This window comes from Hemicordylus capensis, chromosome 1 (genome assembly GCF_027244095.1).
Source record: "Hemicordylus capensis ecotype Gifberg chromosome 1, rHemCap1.1.pri, whole genome shotgun sequence".
Taxonomy (NCBI): domain Eukaryota; kingdom Metazoa; phylum Chordata; class Lepidosauria; order Squamata; family Cordylidae; genus Hemicordylus; species Hemicordylus capensis.
Genome location: NC_069657.1, coordinates 48,048,162 through 48,061,100, shown reverse-complemented (window position 1 = coordinate 48,061,100; position 12,939 = coordinate 48,048,162). Strand labels below are relative to the sequence as shown.

The 12,939-nt window shown below is 45.6% G+C and overlaps 1 long non-coding RNA gene across 1 annotated transcript in view; it reads right to left on the bottom strand.

Annotated features, from left to right (window-relative positions):
* Positions 1 to 306: 306 nt before the first annotated feature.
* Positions 307 to 12,939, bottom strand: part of LOC128340557 (uncharacterized) — a 28,343-nt gene continuing 15,710 nt past the window's right edge. Inside the window, exon 2 of the long non-coding RNA XR_008313795.1 lies at positions 307 to 879. This is a non-coding gene — a long non-coding RNA (uncharacterized LOC128340557). The remainder of the gene's footprint in view (positions 880 to 12,939) is intronic.

The following is a 12,939-nucleotide window of genomic DNA, read 5'->3' as shown; positions in this document are numbered from 1 at the left end:
CACTTGTCCTTGCATAGCACAACTCTTTCCTTTGGATTCTACACCAGGGAGCCAAGGAGAAAGGGGTGCCAAGGAGTCCCTCCCTCTCCTATCAAAACGGGTCTCAGGGTAGGTGACAGAGGGGGCAGACCTGCTATGAAGGGGCTACTGCCCAAAGCTCTGCCATGATGTCAACCCAATGGCCACTAGTATCTTATGCTGATATCACAGTGGCCAAAATGACTTTGTACAACTGAGCCACTTATAAGATGAATGTACTGAACAAAGGCCAACAAAAGGCCAATTTGCCTAATAAACAAGCAATAATAGAGGCCATATATTTACTACAGTTTTCTTCCTGTACATTTGGCAGCTTTCCTGGCCATGTGCTGCTCATTCAGCAGCTCCACTCTCACCGGAGAGCATTAAGCAGATTGGTATCACTTTCAATGGTTTCCCCAGTCATCGATGTTGAAAGTTGAAGGTGCTGAGTTCATTGAGGAAATCTTTGCCATTACAACTGTGCCTCAGGGAAAGCCAAACTAGGACAGAAAGAGGTCATCAAACAGGTGAGAGCCCATTGGACTGCTCAAGATTTCCTTCATGTTTCTTTTCAAAACACTGAAAGGTACCAAAAGACATACAAAAATTATACCTGCATTACCTGAATATTCAGAAAACACCAATTATTATACTCCTAGAGTCTTGTCTCTGTGGCTGGGGTTCCCAGCCTTTTAAAAAGTTGCTCAGATTCTTATTTGCTTTAAAAACAGCTCTGTCCAGTCTTTGCTTTCTGAATACATCAGCAGAAGATGCTGCTCCTTTTTTAGTTTTTGCCAGTCAGCACAGAACCCAGTGTATCTTCAAAATCAAGGTTTTTCCAGGCCATATTAACCCTTCCTAAAAGAAAAAAGATCAGATCCATAATATCCAGATATTTTAAGGAATAACTGCTTCGTTTCTACTTCCCTAGCCAATGACAAACTGTCCTAAAAACAAGCCATAGATGCTTCTGCTAATCTGCTTCGATGCCCATTCAAAACAGACCTTGACAATCCCTCTGGCCCTCAAAATATGCCAACAATACAGACTCCCACTTTAAGCACATTATGGCTTTTACACAGCAGTTTAGATCCTCTCACTCTCACTGGCCTCAGGGAGTTATAACCCCATAAATTTATGGGCACAGCAAAGTTTCATACATGAAGGTTGCTGTGTAGACTAACTGGCTGACACAGCCCTTTCAGAAGGAGGCTCCGGGGAATGGACGTCTTTATGCCGACACCGGATTGGCTTAGCATGCACTGTGGTGACCTATTAGACAAGATATACACAATTATAGAACATGTAGTCTGAACAGTTTGAAGGACGAATCCGGTAAACTTCCTTTGCCACGCTCGTTCGTGATTTCTGTTATTTGTTGTTGCTGTTTTTAGTCTGCTTGCCAGTCGGCTTATGAGATCACCTGGCATTCCGTGTGTGTGTGTGTGTGTGTGTGTGTGTGTCCCTCTATCAACTTCGCAATGCCCGGACCAATATGAACCAGATCGGCTAAAATTGTAGGGACACATAGGGACACCTCAATGGCATTATTTGCGATGATGTCATCCACCCCAATTCAAGATGGCAGATGCATAAACGTATGAGGCACAAGTGGGCTATCTTTGTGAACTGCTTAACCAATTTGAACCAAATCTGCTACAGCGACACAGGGACAACTCAATGACATAATTTGTGATGATGTCATCTACCCTGATCCAAGATGGTAGATGTGTGAATGTTTGAGGCACAAGTGGGTTAATTTTTTGACTGTCTAACCTACTTGAACCAAAGTTGTAGTGAATGACACTAGGGATGTGCACGGAACCATGGAAGCGTGGTCCAGCACTGGGGGGAGTGTGGCTTTAAGGGAGGGGGGTAGTACTTACCCCTCCTGCCGCTCTTCTCCCTCCGGCGCTCGACTTTGCTGAAAAGTTTTTGGGGCGGCAGAGTTCCTCCCTGCCACCCCTGCCCCCATCGTTGTCTGCAACAAGTAGAAGTTGGCGCTATGCATGCGCATAGGGGAAAGAGCAGCGGGAGGGGTAAGTACTACCCCCCCTTAAAGCCACACACCCACCAGCCAAAGTCCGAACCGTTCCGGAGGCCTCTTGCATGGCCCCAGACCGCTTTGGGTACACTCCTAAGTGACACACAGGGACACCTCAACCAGGGGCATAGCTAGGGGAGAGGGGGCCCGTGTTTATCCCTCTCTCTGTACACATATGCTCTGTTGCCTAAAGTCACATTCCATGTGGGAGAAAATCCTCAGAACTGGACATCTGACAGCCTTGTTGGAGGAGTGCTTTATATTCATTGGTAAGACTCTTGTGGGAAATAGCAGTGGCATCTGTGGGAAGCATCTTTGGTGGCAGGGGTGAGGAGAAATTGGTACAATTGATCAGGGTCTGGGTTCTAGAGAAGACTGGACTACCCACTTTAGTTTTCTTTTTGTTATCAGTCCCTTTTTACAGCATCTAACATTATACAACTTTTGCATGACTTGAATTTTTGGACTGCACAAATGTTCTTTTAGAACGGCACTATTTGGGGGGGAACTGAACACTTTGTGACTGGTTGCACATTTTTTTAAAAGCCCTGCTGTTTTCAGGGGAGCCCTGTAACCTAGATTTCACCCCCAACACTGAATGACAAGTGCTTTGTCACCTGGGTTCTTCAGGAACATCACCTGGAAGAAAAGTTTGCAGCCAGTTTAGCCCTAACTGAATCCTGGCATCCCTACTGCATTCCTCTCCATTTGTCAATTTTAAGTGATAATTTCTATTCAATCAGATACATATTATAAGAATATAAACAAATGCCTCCTGCTGTATCAGCACTATAATCACTTTCCTTTATAGCCATCATTTGTTACACATGGACAGAAGGCCGTTCTGTGGAATTCCAAAGAGGCTATCACCTGGACGATCACCAGGATACAGGCATGCATTTACTTTCCAGTCAGGGAGACAGGAGAATGAAGCCTCTGATTTATGTCAAAACTTAAAACATGCTCCAAAATGTCTTCTGACTCCAGTTTCTGAACAATCCATTAGCTCATCCATGCAACTGCAAGCCGTCAAATTAGAGACATTTCACACCAACTGGGATTGTTAAGGGCCACTGGGAATAGGGAAATTGTCCATTTTCTATTTGAGTTTTTTCTTCTGTTTTAACTATTTAAAAAAAATATTTTGCATTTGCCCCATAGTGCTGGAAACTACTGTGGCAGAAATGTGTTACCTGTGCACTAGGGGTGTGCATGAATCAAAATCTGTGATTCAAGGTCAAATCGAATAGTAGACCTCTCAACCTGATTCATCAAAAGCAGCTGGCCTCAACAAATCAACCCAAAATCACCCAAATTGATTCAGACAATTTACACACCCTTTTGAGGCCCGTTTTGCTGGGCAAAAATGGGCCTCAAAGTGGCACTTTCCCCCCAGGGAGACTTGGTCTACAAATATATATATATATGTGTGTGTGTGTTTGTGTGTGTGTGTGTGTGCCACAATAGAACATCATCCTAAATTATTTTTTAAAAGGCTTTGTAAATTGTGGACGATGCAAGTCATTTAATGGTACTAGAGAAAGACATGCTGTTCTGGTAGCTCCAGGTCTTAACACTCACATCAATTTCGGAGGATGAATACAACTGAAGGAAGCCCGGGTGGGTGTGTGGTTGGGGGAGTCAGTCATGTGACTTGCCTCTGGGGAGCCCCCAAGGCAGTGGGCTCCCAGACAACTGTCTCCCCTTGCCCTATGATAGTTATGCCCCTGCCCACTCCTAATATCAGATGCGGGGCCCCCCCGTAGTTTAGGTCCCAAATGGGGCTGCGCGGCCCTGTTCAGGAGTTAAATAGGCCAGTGCTGCATTTGCAGTGCGGCCAAAGAGACTCTCCCTGCCTTAAAAGCAGGAAGAGCCACTCCTGACCACGCTGTGAATGCAGCGCTTGCCCCGATTTAGATCCCAAATAGGGCTGCGGGGCCCTGTTCAGGAGTTAGAAGGCCAGCACTGTGTTTACAGAGCGGCCAAGAGCGGCTTTCCCAGCCTTTAAAGAGCTAAAATAGACATTGTGGAGCTAAATCTGATGTTAGACATCGGGGAGGGGGGCATGGCTAAATGCTCCCTGCGTCTGACGACAGATGCCGGGAGCAGGATGAGGGGCCTTGGCGGTGGCCGAATACGGGCCGGCACTGGCCTTCCTCCGCCACTGGCTGTGACCCTCCCACTAACTTAAATAAGTCCCCCCCCCAAACTTTACAAAAATTTTATGGGTGCCCCCTAACATTTCTTACCCCACCATGCCCCTCCCAAACCACCAGAATTTTGGTAAATTGGGGGTTTAAAACTTTGCTCATTGCCCTGCACTTTGTCTGCTAGCTGCTGCTGCTGCTTCTGTTCCCCTTCCTCCTGCTCTCTGGACAGTTGGTTAACAGCATTCAACTAGATCAGGGGTTTCCAACCTGTGGTCCTCCAGATCGCCCCCAGCCACAAGAACCAGGCAGCTCTCTCTATTTCCAGATTGAATGCCCTGAGGAGACACTTTAGCCAATGTCAAAATATTGACAGTGTCTACAATGCACTGACTGTGGCCACCGCTTTTTAGTGCATCATTACAAAGAAGGTTTGGCCACCTCATTTGCCTCAGTCCCAGGCTGGCTGCAGGAAATAGAATGCAGCAATGGAGAATCCGTATCCCTGGGGAATCGGTGTCCAAAGGGAACATCCAGGTGTAATTAACCTAACTACTAGAAGGAATCTGACTGTGATTAGCCTAATTAGTCCTGGTAATTGACTAAACTATGGTGGCATTACTAAGCGGTGATGCGTAGAATTCACACTCTCTCTCGGCTGCTCTGCATGTTCTGGGTGGTGGGTTGTTCCCCACACCTTTGCTATGCATTCTTCCATATTTGCCTTTTCTCTGATGCTGAGAAACAGAAGTGTCATGTAAAAGCATCATCTGGTATCCCCTCCACATATTTGTTGCTCTGCACAGTACTGGGGGCTATCATAAAAAGACAGAAATGCGGGAAGCTTACATGGAAGGTGTTCTGACACTACCTCCATCTCCGGTCACTCCATCCTAGGGGGCCGCCCAGCCCCCAGAAGTCCCAGGATGCCCTGGGCGAGTGTGTGAGGCATCCTGGAGAGACCCTGACCCCTGGAGGCTCATTTTAGCCTCCCGGCGGGGGTCTCATCACAAGTCATCTAGTTGCAGAGCCGCACTGTGGAGCCGAGCCATGGCGACTCACAATCAGGGAAACGAGATTAGCAGAGCACTCACTCTGCTAACCCTGTTTAAGGGGTGGGCTTCTTTGGCGGGCTAGCCGCCAGAGAACCACCGAGCTTGCCCATGAGCCCGGTGGTTCTCTCAATGGGGAAAAACCAGGCTGGGATCCTTTAGCCTGGTTTTTCCTCATCGTGAGAATAGCCTCAGTGATTCCCAGATGTTGTTGACTACAACACCCAAAATCCCCAGCTGCAATGGCTTTGGCTTGAGGATTCTGGGAGTTGCAGTCAACAGCATCTGGGAATCCCTGTTAGAGGGGACACTACCTTTAACCACCTGTTTCCCATTGGTTTTAATGCCTTGTCAACCATGAATTCGCCAATCGCAAGGCTTTCCAGGAACGGAACCCTCATGGTTGGCGAGAGATGACTGTCTTGCACAGCCATATTTCACAGCTTCTAAAGAGTCAGAAAATTGCAGAGATGTGTGTGTGTGTGTGTGTTTATGAGAGAGAGAGAGAGAGAGAGAGAGAGAGAGAGAGAGAGAGAGAGAGAGAGAGAGAGAGAGAGAGAGAATATCACACAAATCCTTAGAGCTTAGTGTAGATGCATAGTGCAATCATAACAGTGTATGTGCAATAGGTGCTTAGCTGGAATACAATCACCAGTGTTCAAATGAGAATTTACAAAGCTGCCACTACCAAACCGATATACACAGAACCTAGCCAAATTTTTATGTAATGTGGAATTTTGTCCCCTCCCCCCCCCCGACACTCTCCTGTCCGCATTCAGATGTTCTGGAGAGCATCCTCTCTGCAGTCAGCAAGATTACAGGGGTGGGGGACTGGCTGTGTGAGCTTCCTCCTTGACTGAAGGACAGCCCACACAGCCAATCAGCTAGGGAGAGAGGGAAGAGCCTCCAGTGCTGCATTAGGATGAAAAGGAGGCTCCCTGAACCCTCAGTTTGGAGCAGCAAACCTCCCTACAAACTGAGGGTTCAAACTGGATTCTCGTCAGTGCAACCTCAGATCACCCTACCAATGGGACCCTTGGTGGCTGGATTGGGACCTAATGGTAAGGAAACCGTGGGTCCCTCCAACTCCAGTCCCCCTTTATGTGCAAAAGTGGCCACAATGTCACATAGGATTATATTTCTCTGGAGAGTCAAACCCTGATCCCTTTGGTGTCACAACTGTACAATGTTGTATCTGATCAAAGAACTTCATTCATTCGATCATTCACTCACTCACAGCTGTATAATGCAGCACTCCATGTGTCAGTTTTGATTCCAGAGCCTGTTCAAGTTTCCTCCATGTTACTCCTGCTCGCACCTTTATCCCACTTGCTTTACCTGTGAGGATGAGCTCGAAATGTGATTCAGCGTCCAAACTGCAGCACAATGCCTTTAAAACTGAGAGCTTCTGTGGCCCCTTTAATATGGAGGAGACCAGGTCCATCCGTCCTCCTCCACTCATCACCATTGCCATACTTATGGCGCTCCCCCCCCAGGGATCAGCGCATGCCGGCAGCGCTCTCCCCCAGCTGCCCCACGCGGCGCTGTCACATGGGAGCAGCTGGGGTAGAGCGTGTAGAGCAATGGCAATGAGTTAAGGAGTAGTGATGGATCTGCTCTCCTCCATGTTCAAGGAGCTGTGGAAGCCCTTCGTTTTAAAGGTATCGTGATTCAGATGCTGAATCGCATTTTGAGCGCATCCCTACCTGTTGGCCAGCATAAGGGGAACAGTTAACAGAAGTGGCAAAAGAGTACAGGAACTTGCTCTGCAACATGAAGTTCTGACATGGACATGAGATGTACATGTGGGATCCAATGGCAGAAGTGAGAAGCTCCCATTAGAGTTATCTCAAAATTACAGTCAATTTCCAGAGGGCCTAGATCTTGAGGGCTGTGGGATGTACTCATTGAGGAAAGGGGAGGATTTTCTTTGACAATTTTCTGTATTTCTGTGTGCATCCCCAACCAGGAATGGGGAAAGTTGTCATCTGAACATGTTGGAAAGTGCAAAAGGCATGAATGTAAAGCACAACCCGTGTGTCAGTGTGAGCAGAACTAGTGCTCCACTTGTGCAAAGACATTGTGCTAGTTAGTTGCGCTAAGTCTGGAGTTTGCGTTCCAAACTTGTGTTGCCCCCCTCCCCCCACTCTCATGTTGCGCTAAAGCAAACATGTCTGTGTTTACATGAGGCACAGCACATCTCATATATTTTGCAGATAACTTTCGTGAAATAGCACAATTTCGAAAATAACCCATGACTTCACACAGCTACGTGATTTTCTTGCACTAGTGCAAATTTGATCATTGTGCAAGTGCAGTATTAGGACAACAACAACAGTATATAGATAGGTATAGATATAGATATCAAGATTGAAACTCTCCTTTCTCTCCTCCAAAATCCTTCCTTGGACAAAAGATGCATGAGGAAGTGGGGTAAGAATGGAGTATACATATCACATTCAGAGGCCTGAGTGTAATTTTTAATGGACTGAGACATAAATGCAACATGATTCACTTTGAACAGGGCACCCAGAATAGATGGAAGTTAATTAAAACAATCCCTCATTTCTCACAGAGCTTAAAACTTCTGAAGACTGGCTAGAGGAGGGGTAAGAAAAGGGTTGTTTCAAAAAAAATTACTCCTAGATGGTATTCAAAAGGCCCATAAATACATCTCGTATCCCTGTGATCCCATTCATCTTGCTGCCTCTCCTACTCCTCTTTGCCAACAATCAGATCCCAGTAAACAACCTCAAGTGAAATTTGCAACTGTCAGATAAACATTAAAAATGCTTCCCTTGTCCTTTGCTACTGATAGTTCCATTAATATTGTAATGGAAGAAAAAGTTATGAAAATGAATGCATACTGGTTTCGGAAGTGAATGATGCAGACCATTGCTGGGAATACACACACACACATACATGTGTCACACACATACACAAACACACATACATATATATATTGTGTGTGTATGTATGTATGTGTGTATATATATAGATAGATAGCTATAGAGATATAGATATAGATATAGAGATATAGATATATAGTGTATATACAGACATGTCGTAAATAATATGAGTATTTTACATACTGTATATATGTGTGTGTGTGTATATACACACACACACAAATATACAAACACACACATTAATATGTAAAATACTCATATGATTTACATAAAAACATAAGAAGAGTCCTGCTTCTGAAACAGACCATGTATCCTCTTTCCAAAAGTGAGAGTCAAATGCCTCCAGGAAGCCCTACAAGCAGAGCAGGAAGGTACTAGCCTCCTCCTGTATGGTATGCACCCAGCATCTGCTATACTGCCTTTGAAAAAAGAGGATCCATCTACCTTCCCTGACTAATAGCCATTGATAAACTTTTCCTCTATGAATTGGTCTGATACAGGGGTTTTCAAACATGGGTTCCCAAATTTTGTTGGACTACAATGGCCATCATCCCCAGCCAAAGGTGATTGTGGCTGGAGATGACAGGAGTTGTAGTCTAACAACATCAGGAGACCCACGTTTGACAACCCCTGGATTAATACTTTTAAAAAACGATCTAAGCATAAAGCTGGCTATCATCACATCCCATGGCAGTGAATTTCATACATTAAGTACAGTCGCTTTCACAGTAGCACCCTTTATACCTGCTGATACATTGCTCTTCTTTGATCATCGGGAAGTGGAATTATAATTGTGGTTTCACATAGCACTTAACACAGCACTATATTCTCATAGCTTTCCCACAGTGTCCATCCACACAGGTAAGATCTTAATATATGTGTACTCAGAAGTAACAAGCTTCTAATTTCAATCAGCGAAACCCTTCTCCTAGCTACCAGAAGGTAATTTTGCTTCTCAATGTGTATCCTGTCTTTCAACATATGATATATTCAAGGCATGTACATGGTCACTAAATGAAACTTACTTCCCCATTTGGTGCGGTTTAAAGCAGCTCCTGCAGCTCCCTCCTATTTGGCCATTTAATTAATCATTTCCTGGGCGTTTCCTAGATTACACGCGGCAATGTACTCTCAATGTATTCTCTAAATGCCCCTCCATATTACCACATCGTGTTTCCACATGGGTGTCACAGCATTGTCAGCAGGGTGCTGATCATATTTCCCATGCCTTTTTGAATTTCAATGATGCGTTCTTGCCCTACAACGTTGTAAATGCACTACAGGGAAATAGCTGTATTTTACCGTTGTAGGGAGCCTTGTCCTGCATTTTATCGGATGCAGCATGTGGCAGTATGGACAGTTCTTGCCCCCCACCCCCCTCACTGCCCGCCCGTGCTTGCTTCCTCCACCCCATTGCCGCAGGGAGAGAAACAGGCAAGGAGAAGTCTCAGCTTTCCCCTCCTTTCCTCCCCACAAATCCCAAACTACACTCCTCCCTCCTCCTCCACTTGCTTCCAATATAACTTGAGCTTGTCAACGCAGAAGGGAATGGGGAGAGCAGCGGAGCAGATTTCTGAATCCAACCCTTTCTGGTGCACTTTTTACTGAAGAGGAAGCCCATTGAACTAAATCATTTTCTTCTGTGCAATCCCACTTGCTTACTACAAGGCAAAGGGCAGGGGGAGAGAGAACAGTCACTTACTTAAAAGGAAGCCCATTGAACTGAATCATGATTCATTTACTTCTGTGAAATTCCACAGCCCTCACTGGAGGATCGCTTCCCTCCCCTCCGCCTCTTCCCACCTATCTATCTATTTGTTTATTTCTCTGGAGGCGCACCGCCACCATCCTCCCTCCTCAGGAGAAGGCTCCGCAGGAGGGAAGCAGCGAGGGCGACCGCGGAGAAGAGAAAGGTCTCCCACTGCCGCCACAAGGCTGCCTGGCCCGAGCGAGGCTCTCCTCCATTGGCTGAGGAGGAGGGGCAGGGGAGCTAAGGGGCCGCCGCCTGCCGCTGCCATGGAAGACAGCGCCCATCTGAGCACTCCAGTTCCTCTCTTCCCCACTTGCAGGCTCACCACAGGATTCCTTTCAGCTCCCCCATTAAAAACAAGTATTTATTTATTTTTAATTGTTCCTGGAATCACTTGCGCAAGGATGCAACGATGAAAGGTTTTCTTTTGGAACAGCGCTTCTCCCTGATGGCAGATAAGTGCAAGGCAGGCAAGAAATGATAGATAGATGGATGGATGGATGGATAGATAGATAGATAGATAGATAGATAGATAGATAGATAGATAGATAGATAGATAGAAAAGTCATCACGTCACACACGCTCCACAACTCCATTGGCCCAAATGGAGCAGGAGGAGGGGCAGATAAATACATTTCAATGAGAATATGGACACTCCTGCCTGGAAAATACATTTCAGCGCATGGGAAATATGAATGGCCACCAGCTTACAACGAAGCATTAAACAACCCTTTACTCTCGTTTTGAAACCGTTGCACTATTCCGTCACAGTTTGCAATGTGTTAACTGTGGCAAATCCCGTAGTCTGGAAAACGCCCTGGTGCCTCTGGGCCACAATTGGCCCTTTGATTAGCTGTTGCCTATCTGTGGTCAATACATCCTGCTGGTTGCATCTTAGTTTTTGTTTCCCCTTCAATTTTATTATTGCAATTGTAAATAAACTTTGAGCATTAGCCTACAGTGCATTCATCTTTGTTGAAGTATGTATGGCTCCATCCAGAACTCAGATAAGTAAACATCAGTAACTTACTGAAATGATACTGGAATTATAGTAATGCAAGAGAACACCCCAGCTGGAAAGACGTATTTGTAAATAGCCGAGAACAATAATTAGCAATGTGTCAGAGACACCATGGTGTAGTGGTTAGAGCAGGGTTGTACAACTTCAGCCTTCCAGCTGCTTTTGGACTACAACTCCCATCATCCTCAGCCACAGCAGCCAATAGTTAGGGCTGATGGGAGTTGTAGGCCAACATCTGCAGGAGGGCTAAAGTTGTGCAGCCCTGGAGAGTGTTGGACTAGGACTGGTGAGACTTGAGTTCAAATCCCCACTCAGCCATGAAACTCACTGGGCGGCTCTCGGCTAATCTCACAGCCTAACTTACCTCATAGGGTTGTTATACAGATAAACTTAACCATGTACACCGCTCTGGGCTCCTTGGAGGAAGAGTGGGATATAAATAAAGTAAAATAAATAATCTTGCTGCTTCAACTTTTTCTGTTGTTGTTTTTAGCTCAAATATGATTTTTAAAGCTCAGACATAACCTTTACTTAAGATATTATGCTTTTGGGAACTATTGCTTCCACTTAACGAACACGACAAATATTTATATACCGCTTTTCAACAAAAGTTCCCAAAGTAGCTTACATAGATATAAATAAATGAATGAATAAAAATGGCTCCCTGTCCCCAAAGAGCTCATAATCTAAAAAAGAACTATAAGATAGACACCAGCAACAGCTACTAGAAGGGTGCTGTTCTGGGGGTGGATAGGGCCAGTTGCTCTCCCCCTGCTAAATAAAGAGAATCACCACTTTAAAAGGTGCCTCTTTGTTCCACTAGCAATGAGCCTTTCCCCATGGACACTCCTCCATCTGGAGATGGCCAGACATTTGCAATAGTTTTCTCTGTGGTGACATGGCAATGAGATAGGGGTTGTTTCCCCAAATAATATATTCCTATGCCACCTAATGGCATTGTGGGAAATGACTTGATTATCAAGCCAGAGATTGCCAGTTTGAATCCCCGCTGGTATGTTTCCCAGACTATTGGAAACACCTATATTGGACAGCAGCGATATAGGAAGATGCTGAAAGGCATTATCTCATACTGCATGGGAGGAGGCAATGGTAAACCCCTCCTGTATTCTACCAAAGGAAACCACAGGGCTCTGTGGTCACCAGGAGCCAAAACCGACTCGATGGCACACCTTACCTTTATGGGGAATTCACCCTTTTGCTCACCTCTGGGATAACTTGCCCTAAGAAAAGGCTGCAAACATCTCATCAACTCCACCATAGCACCATTTCAAAACAATGGAGGTAGAGAACTGGGGGGTGGCATCTCTCCTGGGCAGGCTACTGGTATTTTAAAGTTTATCCTTATCTCAGAACAGTCCTGGACATGATGCTCAAGGGTAATGGGGCTGGAAGATATTGGCCCTGTTGGGAATTCTCTCTGGTAGAGAAACCCTTTTTCAATTATAGCAGAGTGCACAGAGGCACAACACAGCGGAATTTACTTAGGCATGCGTGTATGCTGAGAGTAAAGTAACTTGGAGCCAGTTCATAGTTTCAAATCTATGAACTATGAACTATGAACAAATCTATAAGGCATTTATTAGAGAACTCCATTCTAGCTAGGAAAGTGAGGAGTTAGGATCTCTAATCTATCTATCTAGCTGGATGCAGATGGATTCTGCATCTTCTCTGCACACATGGTGCAGGGAGAGGAGCTTGCTTGCATGTTGCAAGGTAGAAGGAAAAAGGAAGAGAAGAGAGAGGAAGTGCCCCTGAGATTAGGAATCTACATTCCAAAGGGATAGTGTCAGAGCAGTAGAGAAGGGATGACCAATGTCTTGACCTTCTAGCCCCCTGACTCACTAGTCTGTCCTCCACTGTCTTTGAGACAAGAGACAGCGCAAAATCCTTAACTTCCGACGGGCCCTGCCACTGTTGTGTACATGGAAGCAGTGGCGCTGCTGTCCCAATTGGCGGTTGTGGAAACTTGCAGTT